Here is a 12,127-nt window from a genome sequence, read left to right as displayed (position 1 = left end):
TTATTACAGGAGGTTTGTACCGGGGTATGGAGCTATCAGCAGGCCTTTAACTGAGTTGTTAAAGAAAGGTGTGGAGAAGAAGCCAGAAAAGCATTTCTCAAGCTCAAAAGTGCTAAGATATGGTGATGCCTTTGAACGTTGACTGGGAGAGCGGCTCGAAAGAGTTGGGACAGACTAGAAGCTTTGAAGTTTATGTTCTTTAAAAAGATAATAGCAATCTTGACTTACATCCGGTCAAGATCCCCGTGAAGGAATGCTGATTGAACATCGAGCTGATAAAGAGGGAGTACCATACCCAAGATACTCCATTAAAGGAAAGGTATGCTTGTTTGGTTTCTTTGGTCCGAGAACACACACCACAAACTCTCGCAGTCGATGAGGAAACGTTAGTCAAACTACATTTCAGTAATCCGTCTGGCCTTAACCTCTACGCAAGGAGATCTTACGTATAGACCCATGATTAGGTAACTACTTCTTCTTTTATTCGGAGTATCCAATGGAAAGTGGGCCTCTATCTACAGGTCATGGATACCTGGGCGCTAGAAAGGTTACCGAACCAGGGTTAAGTGAGGCTGTTCAAACTTCACGGCCTTCACTATCGGATGTATATGAGTAAAATCAGACATCAGTATCACAACCTAGCGTTATCCAGATCTTTCGTTGATCCAGGCGATTTTGGGAAGGACTCAGCATTCTCCCACAAAAGGCCAGGCCTTGAGTTTCTAGCCGACTCATATAAGTCAGGGTGTCAATTTTTTTTAGGTGACGTATCTTTCTCTCTGATGTTCTCCGTGGTCTCAAAGGATGATCAGTCGGATAGCGACATTGGTAAATAAAAAGAAGAAGTTTACACGCCGGGTGCATACTTCAGTGCCACTAATTAGCGACTTTTTTTTGCCCTTTACCTACACCATGTAGACCGGAGGATTACACAGAATCCCATTGGCGAGTTTCAGACAGCTAGGTTATTCAAGAAACTTGGAATACCAACTCCAATGCTTGGCTTGCTGAATCAGCATATGGATTACTTCATTGAATTTCTCGGCCCGAGCTCTTGTGATTGGTCCACTTGGCAGGTGGAGTGGATCCTTAGCAGGTTCATGTGTTCCTTGTTTACGTAGCTCTTCTGTTGGATCACGTAGCCCCTCCGTTGGATTACGTTGCTCTGCCCTTGGATTACTTGAGTCATTTCTGGGTTTACTTGGCTGCTCCGCAACATGTTGGTTACTTGATCCTTCGCTTTGTTTACTTGGGAGCCCAATACTTATTGGTTGGGAAAATTACCTTCCAAGGAAAATGATCCTCCCACTGGACCGAAAAACCCATATATTCCCATGGGAATGGGTGGTGCTGAACAAGCAGGCAGGCCCAACGTTGTTTATCTTTACTGCAATCCTGGTTAGGTAAAAGGAATTCCGCAGCAGCGGGTACGTGATTAGTTACAACCAACGGAAAGACTTATTGAAATAATAGGGAATTTCCTCATCCAGTCTACTCCTAGGACTACATCATATGCTCCCAACTCCATGGCCAACAAATCAAACTTCAATCGATATCCTTGCATCTCCCACTGTACACCAGAACACATCCCATACAATCGGCCCGAAGAGCATCAATGAGCAGGCCTTTATTAAATAGATTTAACCGGAAACAAACAAATCATAAAGATACATGCGATTAAGTTGGACTTCACACCAGAACATAGGTAGTTACGTCCAGTATGTCCCCCCTCGATTCCCGACATGCTATGATACCCCAGGGTGGGTAGGAGCGGGTCGAGTCCGTATCACCGCGGAACAACTGCAGCGTCCGGATCTGATCTATCTACTCGGCAATTCATCCGGTGACTTCACGGTCGCCAAAGAAGCCCCAAGAAGCATCAAACATTTCCGATGAGATCCATGGAGCTATTCTGAGATAGCAAGCACTAGCTCCCAGTGCGACTTCATAAAAAGCAATCAAAGATAAGATCGAAGAAAATGAAACGCACGTGGTGGTCATTATAGCGGTTCCTTCAGATCCTAGAAAACGTCCGAAAAAACCGGCTACGGAACTACCGAGCAAAGGCAAAAAGACAATAAGTAGATACATAAGATCGAGTCTCTTAAAAAAAAATCAGACAATGTTCAAGCGGCCTGTCATTGAGACAAAAACGTGTTAAGCATATAAGCACTTTCGACTTGATTTGCAGTGGTCAGTTACGCAAGACGGGAAGAGAGTTTCCTTCTTCAGAGTCCTTTTATCCCAATATTAAGGATAATGTGTGGGCCTTTACTGAAAGAAGATGGTTGATCCCCTTGCCGACTCATTCCATCCTCCCCCCGGTGGGTCGTCCTCTTATTCACTCTCGCGAGCAAAGAAGAAGAGAGACAGCATTCAAGCCAGCAATGGACTGAGGTATGAGACGATAAAGGTAAAGAGAAGGGGCCGTCGTTGGTGCATAACAGATCTTTCCTATCTACGATCTTTCTCGGTGCATAAGCGAGGCTTCGCGGTCGAAGTACCACATAAGCAATAAAGCCAATAGACCTTGAATAGCCTGTACGAAATAACTTGTGAAGAGGATTTACTAGAGTCTAAAAATCTTGTACGCAAGTTGGCACAGCGCTTTCAATCAATCTCGCTCATCTGGTCTGCCCGGTCAAATCAGCGATCATGCCCCCCTTATTCTAGCGGAGGAACAGCTTCATCAGATTCATTCCCTTGCTAATCCGCCTTCAAGCCTTGTTCCTTCTTCCGCTTCATCTATCGTAAAATTCTATATGCCACAAATATAAGTAGAAAGAAATCCTAGCAGTCATTGAGATTGAATCCAGAGGAAGAAGCAGCTCCCCGAAGGAATCCTTCTAACTACCACCTACCTACCTCCCGCTTTTGTTCGGACAAGGCGAGTTTCCTAAGATTCACCCACCGCGGATACACTAAGCGTTCTTCCCGTTGGTAAATCTGATTCTTGCAAATCAACATCAGACTTAGAAGCTTCATGGGGTCTGGTCTCGCCATTTGGCAATTTAAGCCAAACAAAATACAGTACAGAGGTTATAACCAATACACAAGCAGGCGTGAACCAGTCAGAAATTAGAATGGAGAAGTAGACACAGAAGAGGAGGTGTTGGGACAGTATCGATAGCCGCCTTTTCACTTATTGCTAGGAGTGATTGTGAGAGAATACATAACATAGGTGAAAGCCAAAAGGCATATATGACCCGCTCAGCCCAATGGAAGTGATTTGAAACTGACGTTTCTTTAGAATTCGATTAAGAATAAGAACATAGACCGGCTTCTAGAAAAAGAGACGTGCCCTCTTCTCTATCTGTAGATTCAGCAGCAACATGCTGGTTCCTTTTGTCATAATACCTAACGGCTGTGGGCAGAATGAATGAAAAAGCAGATGAAAGACACTATACATACCAATAGAATGAGAAATATAGAATAAAGCTAGGTGACGTCACGGCATTTGAGAACCAATTGCTTCTTTTGCTTTTCACCAACCTTCATGTACAATCTTATTTCGTATTGGAGTACAGCCTATCGTAGGCCCAGCAAAGGCAAGACGGAAAGCAAGCATTAAGTGAAGAAGCAAGGTCCAAACAAAGTAGTGAAAGATTGACATTGAAAAGCTTCTCCATGTCTATATCTGTCCGATGGACCAAGTTCAAAGGAAACGGCTTCTCTACTGCATCAAAAAACCAATCCAAGCCTGAAAAGGAGAGTTGCGGTTAACGATTCCTATAAATTGAGAAAGAAGCATGTTATTCATGCCCAAGGATAACGTAGATGGAACCAGTTCTCTAACCTTCTTTTTGTAGCAGATACTGCATAAAGTTTACCTGCCTTGTAAGGCTTTTGTAGGATTAATCCAATTTTCTTTTTATCGTTCTATCTCAGAGTATCCATTCATTCGATCTTGCTATCCGCTCTCAATTGAATCCCTTCTCTGTTGTCGACAGGTGTGTCCGCATCAGGACCAGAATCACGGTCTAGTACCTCCGTACTCGAATACCTCCTACTTTATTAATTAGGAAGTGAAGTAGGGAAGTGTTTCCTATTCAAAGTACAGTGCCTTTGGTACATTGGTGCATTGGGGATTTCCAGGTAGCAAGTCGGTTGAGTGAGGGCTCCATCCATAACAGATATAGCTAGCGCACAGGATCTCCCTTCTGCGAACAAAAGGACAAAAGAGCCGGGTCGGGCGTTGATTCGCCGTTGCTATCAGTCGGTCTACTCGTGCCTGCTGCTTACTTTCTCGATCGTTTATTATTCTCGAATAGAAGATGATAAGATGCATACCCCCTCCTCATTAACTATGTTACTTATTTCCTCACAGCCTCTTGATGCAAAAAACCTATTCTTTCAAGGAAAAGACCTTTATAATTCAGTGTAGTTTTTCACTGACTATTCTAGTGTAGTTTGACTCAAGTATACGTTTTCTGAAGTCTCAGATTGCATGCATTTCTTAAACAGTATTGCACACTACTAACTAAAAAACTAGTACTTTACTGACAGGAAGTTAATAAGTATATAATATGCAAACAATCCCTCGCTTGGTAGTTTCCTTTCTTTCCTACCACGCAATCAATCTCTTGCTTACTTAAAACTCTAGTTTTGTCGGACAACCTTGCTTCTTTCTTATAGCAAAGTGCTGAATCCATAAGCTTTCGTCGGAGCCTGCCACCAATCAGTCTAAATTAGTTACTTAATTCCTTAACTACCTAGCTTGCAGAGAATAAAGTAGGCTTTGGCTGAGATACGTAAAGGAGGAATAGTCAACTATACTCCGAATGTGCTTTGAGCAGACAGATATGTAGGTTGCTAGGAAGGAGGTAAGCGCTTGTCTTTCTGATGTCAAGAAGTAAGAAGAGGTAAAACTCCTAAAAAACAACTTGATCTATGTTGAAAGTTTATGTCAGCAAGCAAAGAGATTGCCTAGGGCGAAAGAAAATAAAAAAGATAATAAGAAAATAAGTGTTTCAAGCCTAAGCAAAAGATAGAATGTTGTATTGCCATAACCTATGTACTTAAGCGAACTAGCGAAGAAAGGCGAAGAATGGCTTTGTTCAAGCCCAAGTCAAAATCTATCTCTGATAAAGCATTCAATCTTTCATCTTTATATTCATTATCTGCAAGTTTCGAGTCCTTCTTTGACTTTCTCCTTCCGGCACTTTTTAGTCATAGTAAAGATGTGCTGTAAGGATCAAGAGTGTACCTTATTTGTTTTAAATTCTGCTTCGCTTTCATCAGCCTTATTATGGGTTTGCCTGAGGGCTGCCTTATATTCGATATACTCCCCTCCCTTTAATATTATTCTATTTAATGCAAGAGTAAGGATAGACGTCTTATTCTTCAGTGTTGAGATAGAATGACTGTAGACCCTCTTCTCTCTTTTAGTTAGCCTTACTTATTCCAATTCCTAATCTATACCATAAAGCAAAGCCCTTTTTGCGCAAGGTTCTCTCCTACGTATACAATTCTCACTGATGGGAGTAATATGCCAGTAACTATAGAAGACTTTATTATTATTCTAAATAGGCGGCAATAGGTCCATCGAGATAAAGTATGACTAATAAGTAGTAATATAGCTAGTTGCTATACATAGACTTGAAGTCAGGGCTTACTCATCCTAATCTTCTCTTTACTACTTAGTTAAGTTTAGTTAAGTTATAGGATCAGAACGAGATTTTCTTTGATTGCCGTTATAGGAAGTGAGCAAGCAAGCTAGACACGAAAACTCAGGATAGACGCGCTGCTCTTCTAGCTTTGGTTGGAAATAGAAAAGCAAGTTATAGGGCCCATGCTGCATTCCCTCAAATAGCAGTCTTTTTTTGATGTCTAAAGAAAAGTTGCCTATTAATAAGCAGTCTTCCCTCTTTCATAAGGCTCTAACTTGCGTAAGGAATCAAGGAGCTACAGGAGTATACCGCCGAGTACTTACTATCTTGGATAGCTTTTTGCCTTGCAAAGAGCATAGATTCAACTTCAATATATGTAGCTAACTCTCTATTGCTTTATTGCAATCCGCTCCGCGCCACTTACTCGGGACTATATAGTTCTGTCTTTAGACTTATACTCTTCCTTCTCTCGTTTACTCAGACAGATGAGACTTTCCTTCTGCTTGGCCGCCTACTGTTCTAGCTCTCCGATGTTCCTTGCCCGTAAACTACTACTGCACTTCACTTTCCTGTCTAAATGTAACCTACCTATGTCTACCACTTCCCTGGTCTCCTTCTTTTGTTTCTGGTACTCTTTTATTGCCGTTTGAAACTGCTAATTCCACCATTCGTCCCGTCATCCCTTAGTGTGTCGTTAATGTGTATATATGAAAACCTATGGGCTAAAGTAATGCCACCCAAGGAAGAGATTCCACTCCCAATGGTATCGAACAGGCTTCTATGATGGACTGAACAGAACTTTGAGGAAACTACCTAAGAAAATGAAAAATCAAAAAGAAAAAATGAAAAACTTTACGTTGCCGGTTTTAGCAAAACTTAGGGAGAAGACATCGGAGGAAATTAGGTGAAGTACTCCAGATACAAAGTACGGAAAAGTATCTAGAACTTCTCCCCCTGGCCCTACTCCCCAACCTAGAGTAGCTAAGTGTGGAAGTAAAATAAACCCTTGTTCATACATGGACTTTTCTGGTACGAAATGGGCCACTTCAAATAGGTTCATTGCTCCGGCCCAGAATACGATTAATCCGGCATGGGCTACGTGAGCTCCAAGTAGTTTACCGGAAAAATTGATAAGTCTGGCATTCCCAGCCCACCAAGTAAAGCCGGTGGTTTCTTGGTCACGACCAGCTAAAACGAAAGTTCCATTAAAGAGCGTTTCCACGTGGTAGAACCTACTAAGGGAATATAATATTTTCATGAGGCTGATCCTGAGCTGCCATCCACGCACGAATACCCTCGTTTAAAAGAATCTTTTTTGTGTAGAAAGTCTAAAATGCAGGATCTTTCGCTGCACGGATTTCCTGGGAAACGAAGTCATAGGCACGTAGGTTCAGAGCCAGGCCAACTACGCCAATAGCACTCATCCATAAACCGGTGACGGGTACAAATAGCATAAAGAAATGTAGCCAACGTTTATTAAAAAAAAGCAACACCAAAGATTTGGGACCAAAAGCGGTTAGCAGTGACCATTGAATAAGTTTCTTCAGCTTGAGTTGGGTTAAACGGAAGGCACTAAAAAGAAAGAAACAGCCTTGACTTATTCCTATCTTCGGTAGACTGAACAAAAAAAAATATCGATTCGAAACCACTGTGACACAAAACACCTCTCTTCCGGGTCAAAAGATATGAAACCCAGCTCTTTTTTTCAGTTATTTATTTCATTTTTATATGCTATTTCTGAGTGAACTCCAAATTGGTTCATAGAGATAATACTTGGAAAAGGAAGCTCTGCTAAAAGCAAAATCGCAAATAAGTTCAAACATCAAAGGTACCTGTCTACATCTACCTACCCGAAGCTACTAAAACATCATCAAGACTTGAAAGCGAGGAGATACCAAGTAATGTGACATGTCGATACACACAAGAAAGCGCCATCCATCCCTCGAACTGAGTGAGGTGACACCTTTTTGACTATTTCGATGTAGTGAGATTGCGATTGAACAAACAAGAGGGTCTGGTATTGGATCCACAAAAGTTCCTACGATAATGAATGGGGTCGGTTTAGTAGATCTACAACCTCACATTTTGCTATATTTCACTTGGGCGAAATGAGGCTGCTTTCGCAAAAGATACGCAGCGTAATGCCTTATCCAAATGGTATTCCTTGTCGAAACCCCGACTGGGGAGAAGCTAAAATGCTAACTATCACTATTTTTCCTACAATCTCTTGAATTGAAAAACAAACTATGGGAAATTGGGTCAGGCTGAAAGAAAGAGGGGAGAAAGTCACGCTCAGCATGGGCAACCTATGATACGTTTTCTCCATGTGAAAGAGCTCAATGAAGAGGCCACGGGACGAGCCCATTCCTGACGAGTGATTTAGAAAGGAGTGAACGAACTACAGAATGTAGCGAGCCGCCCGCGCCTTGGTGACCTAACCACTTGAAAAGCAACAATCTTTTATTTTACTTAGTCACAAGACGAGTAAGTACCATTCGAAACAAGGTACCATTCGAAACCAGAGCCGCCTGCACTTCTTAGCTTGTTCCGCCGCAGAAAAGGCTACTCTACCTACGCACCCATGCAAAGAAGCAGAAAAGGCTACTGTCCCATGCAAAGAAATATATATCGATATCGGCAATGCTTCAAGAACTCAACATACATGCGCCATAGTGCCAATGATCTCCTTTACCAACTGTTCTGCCCGTTGCTAGTGTTAAGCTTCCACATTCACTCCCAGGCCGCTGATGAGACCGTCACTTTGCTATTCAATTACCTAGAAAGAAGGCGCGTGCGTCAATGTTTTGATTGAGTGAATGATCCATCAATAAGATCAAGCTGGAAGGTCTGTCTTGAGTTCAGTTTCTGTCAACGATGAAAGAAAGTAAATGAAGTCTATTCTCAAATCAAGTCAACAAGTCAATATGTATGTGTCTCTATTCTAAGAAAAAGAAGAAGGCACCACCACCGAGAACTGACTCCACAACCGAGAAGCGTGTCAGCCTTCCTTATTCAATCAACTCTAATTTAGTACAAGTACGATCAAGAAAAGTAAGAAGTTGAACCAGAGTCACTATTATTATTAGTAGTATAGTCAGTTGTATATGTACCTGCACGAATCTTTCAAGTAAGTCATTAGCCATAAAGTCCAAATAGAGTAAGGAGTAAGTGCATCGACGTCTAAGGGTGTAGATCAGGACTCATTGATTTCAGATTCCGCTTTGAAGAAGAGATTCTTGTTCAATATGGTTGTTTTTGGCTGAGTGTTGAAGAAGCTACGAGTTTGCAAACAAGAAGGTAGAAAGCGGAAGTATGATCAAGACAAAGTGGTAAGGATTGGGTTGACCTTGCCTTAAGCCTCCCGAGTAGCCCTTCAGTTCCCAGGTAGTGTAGAAAAAGAAGACAGTTCCCAGGTGGTGTAGAAAAAGAAGAAGCCATTGGACTACCTTCTCAGGAAAACCAGTGGCAGATCACTTGAAAACAATCACAGTGAACCCTCCCTCAAACGATCTACTTTGAATCACGAATTAGCGTATGAAAAGCGGCGATCTTTCTCTATTTCTTCCTCTTCCACCAAAACAAACAAGTTGTTTTCGGGCGCATGCTTCCCCTTCTCAGTCTCTTTCGCACTGTTTGTTCACTCTGATCTGAGCCCTCATCCCTGGATGTCAGTAGCTGTTTCTTCTTCGACGAGCTCGACTCAGATATATCTTCCGCCCGGGTGGCACAAGCAAAGAGAGATTGCGCTCTCTTTTCCGAGAGATTCTTTCCAAACTTGTCAAGTAGATGACTGGCTGGATAGCGAGTACTACTTTATTCGCGGTACTAACCTCCCCTCAAGTCCCAGGAAGAGAGAAAGGATACCATATTACAAGTAGGTGGTTGCTTAGAGCTTATGGCTAAGAATGCCACCCGCCTTACACACACTCGGATGAAATCATCCTACGTAAGAAGACAAAAGGGATAAGAAGAAAGCTTCGGGTCTAATGGAGCAGCTTGATCGCTAGCTTCGACCTCCCCATTTCTACTTACGTTACTATGGATCAAGCATTATTACAGGAATCTCGGGCGAACCAGAAGGGACATCGTTCGAGCTTTAGTTAAGCGACTCATAAGAGGATCAATGGGCCTTCCCTTCTCCCTCCGTATGGATACAAAGATGGACATATTAGCAGCTTAACGTATCTCACGACTATCTTGGCTCATACTACCACCTCCAATAATCCCTTTGGTTGAGGCATCGAATGGCGAACCCCGACCAAAGGGAGTGCATTCCTTTTCATTCGATTTCAAGTAGATACCAAACTTGAACTACGTCTTTAACTGATTGTATTAGAAGCTGCCCTATCAAGAACCACCCTGTAGAAGCATCTCAACCACCTCACTCGAATAATCATATAAAAAGAGAAAACATAGTCCATCTATAAGAAGAGGCGTCTACTCCTCCATTCTCTCGCTAAGGCATTGGTTTCAAAGTGCATTTCAGATCGATAAGCTCAGAGTTGGGCTGTTTCTTGTATCTGATGGAGCATGAGGTTGGTTCAGCCCTCAAGTGGTGTAATAGCGGCTTTCGTACCAACAATCTTTTCCTTTCGCCAGAGGGAAATAATTCATTTAGAGTTTTTTATACGAGCTACGCATGACCTTTATTTATCTATCCAGATGGGAGAGATTAAGGGAAACATTGCTTTTCATATTCTATTATAGGTCATCGCTGGGAGTAAGGAATCTAGTTAGTTAGATGCTTAACCCAATCCACCAACTCGTGCGTGCATTTTCTTCTTTGTTTGGTTTTCGGGACCCCACGTACTAGTGATGGTGGAAAAAAGTGAAGTGAGGCTACTGCAGTCACAGCCCTCTCAGCACCTCTATCAATCGATGATTCAGCATCGCAAGAGTCATGTTTTAGCTGCCCTTCATAACGTCCCGCTGCCCGATACAAGGCCAAAAGCAGATCACCTCTTACTTAGTGCCAATTCTTTCAAAACTAGCCTAGCTTTTCACTCGTGCGTAGGTTCCAGAGGCATCTTCCATTCATTTCGATTTAGGTCTGGAATTCCAATAAGAAAATGGGATAAGGTCAAGAAGTATCAGGTTTTTTCTTTCTTTTTTTGTATAGGTACCGGTACGATTAGGAAGCGTTTCCAACTCAGCTCTACCGTCATAGGTATGCCGAGTTGTTTATTATGCTCCAGTATCTCTCGGGCTATAGCCATCCTATCCGAGAGGTTTCTCTCATTAAATTTTTTTACATATGCTAACTGTCTAAACAAAACAACCCCCAAAACGCTAAAAATCAGACAAAGGAGAAAACAAAAGGGATAGGGATGGGCGGTTACGGTATGCGTGAGAACTTCCGATAAATTGGTACAAGTAGCTCCCATCGGAAAATGCCATCTTTTTCAGCTCTGCTCCCGAAAAGAGAAAGGAAAGGAGACTGATCTTGACGTCGGCGTTGGTTTTTCCAACGAAAAACAAGAACATTCTTTCCCGAAAAGGCATTCATTCATTGTTCGTTCTGTGCCAGGAACCAGATTTGAACTGGTGACACGAGGATTTTCAATCCTCTGCTCTACCAACTGAGCTATCCTGACTATTTATTGTGCATCATCCTAGTAGAGTACTTGTATCTATGTCAATTAAAGGGACTAAAAAGAAAAAAGTATTCTCAAATTGGACTTAGTAAATATCAGGATAATGATATGGATTGTGAATGACTTACTTAATAATAGGGATTACTTGCCTATACTATAATATGTTCATTTGTATGAATGGGATAAGATCCAAAGAAGTCAGTTCGGATCCGTTTGTGAAAGAGTAGAATAAGAAAGATAGTGAATCTTGTTTGAACCATTAATGAAAAATAGAGGTTGGTACAATAGTTAGGAAGTAAAATGGGCTTTTTATTGGGGATAGAGGGACTTGACTTGAACCCTCACGATTTAGAAAGTCGACGGATTTTCCTCTTACTAGAAATTTCATTGTGGTCGGTAACGTTGGTGAATTAACAGAAACGGAAAGAGAGGGATTCGAACCCTCGGTAAACAAAAGCCTACATAGCAGTTCCAATGCTACGCCTTGAACCACTCGGCCATCTCTCCTACATAATCTTATTATTGACCAGAAACTGAGTGAATAGCGAGTTTTCGTATCACTAAAGTACAGGTACAACCGATCACAGGTTCCATAGGGAGTTTGACTTCCTTTCCAATTTCATATTTCTCAACAACAACTTCTCTCATCCCCACGGATCTATTCAAAATTCTGGAATCGTCCCATGTTTCTATTTCGATTGTATGGCGTGGCGTATACACGTTATGCAAACAGAACGTATGGTTACTTTACTCTATTTTCTCATGGCTTGTTAAACCTTTCTTTTTTCTTTTGGATCATAACCAAATAAAAACTTCTCGAGTTATCAGAATCCATAGTCAAATTCAGTCCTTGGTTATTCAAGTTAGATGAAATAGTAATAGTTTGGCTCACATTGGTATACTACGAAATCCAATCTGATTCAA

General features: G+C 41.8%; 2 non-coding genes across 2 annotated transcripts; both read right to left on the bottom strand.

Moving 5' to 3' along the window:
- Nucleotides 1-11,130: 11,130 nt before the first annotated feature.
- On the bottom strand, nucleotides 11,131-11,203 carry TRNAF-GAA (transfer RNA phenylalanine (anticodon GAA)). The gene has a single exon. It is a non-coding gene; the product is annotated as a tRNA-Phe (tRNA).
- A 420-nt stretch (nucleotides 11,204-11,623) lies between these two features.
- On the bottom strand, nucleotides 11,624-11,710 carry TRNAS-GGA (transfer RNA serine (anticodon GGA)). Its single transcript has one exon. It is a non-coding gene; the product is annotated as a tRNA-Ser (tRNA).
- Nucleotides 11,711-12,127: the final 417 nt, after the last annotated feature.

Source organism: Triticum aestivum, chromosome 5D (genome assembly GCF_018294505.1).
Source record: "Triticum aestivum cultivar Chinese Spring chromosome 5D, IWGSC CS RefSeq v2.1, whole genome shotgun sequence".
Taxonomy (NCBI): domain Eukaryota; kingdom Viridiplantae; phylum Streptophyta; class Magnoliopsida; order Poales; family Poaceae; genus Triticum; species Triticum aestivum.
Note: the sequence above shows the minus strand (reverse complement) of the source record. Positions and strands in the feature narration are given on the sequence as shown.